This window comes from Bison bison, unplaced genomic scaffold, assembly GCF_000754665.1.
Source record: "Bison bison bison isolate TAMUID 2011002044 unplaced genomic scaffold, Bison_UMD1.0 scf7180017864218, whole genome shotgun sequence".
In the NCBI taxonomy this organism is placed as follows: domain Eukaryota; kingdom Metazoa; phylum Chordata; class Mammalia; order Artiodactyla; family Bovidae; genus Bison; species Bison bison.
In genome coordinates this window covers 3,299,035-3,299,583 of record NW_011494790.1, presented here as the reverse complement: position 1 = coordinate 3,299,583, position 549 = coordinate 3,299,035, and positions in this window count along the sequence as shown.

The window sequence follows — 549 nt, the reverse complement described above, 5'->3', positions numbered from 1 at the left end:
ATATATTTATATATATATATATTTGGATTTAGCTTGTATATACAGAGCTATGGCTCAGAGGGTAAAGCATCTGCCTGCAATGCTGGAGATCTGGGTTCGATCTCTGGGTTGGGAAGATCCCCTGGAGAAGGAAATGGCAACCCACTCCAGTACTCTTGCCTGGGAAATAACATGGACAGAGGAGCCTGGTAGGCTACAGTCCATTGGGTTGCAAAGAGCTGGACACAACTGAGTGACTTCACTTCACTTCATAAACTGATATGTACCACTGACCTAATAAATATATTTTGGGAATCAACTTTATTAAAATCTCTGAGAAATCTTTACCTATAATAAAATTTATTTTACTTTTGTTGTTCAGTCGTGTTTGACTCTTTGCGACCCCATGGAGTGCAGCATGCCAAGCTCCCCTGTCCATCACCAACTCCCGGAGTTTGCTCCAACTCATGTCCATTGAGTCAGTGATGCCATCCAACCATCTCATCCTCTGTCATCCCCTTCTCCTTCAGCCTTCAATCTTTCCCAGCATTAGGGACTTTTCTAATGAGT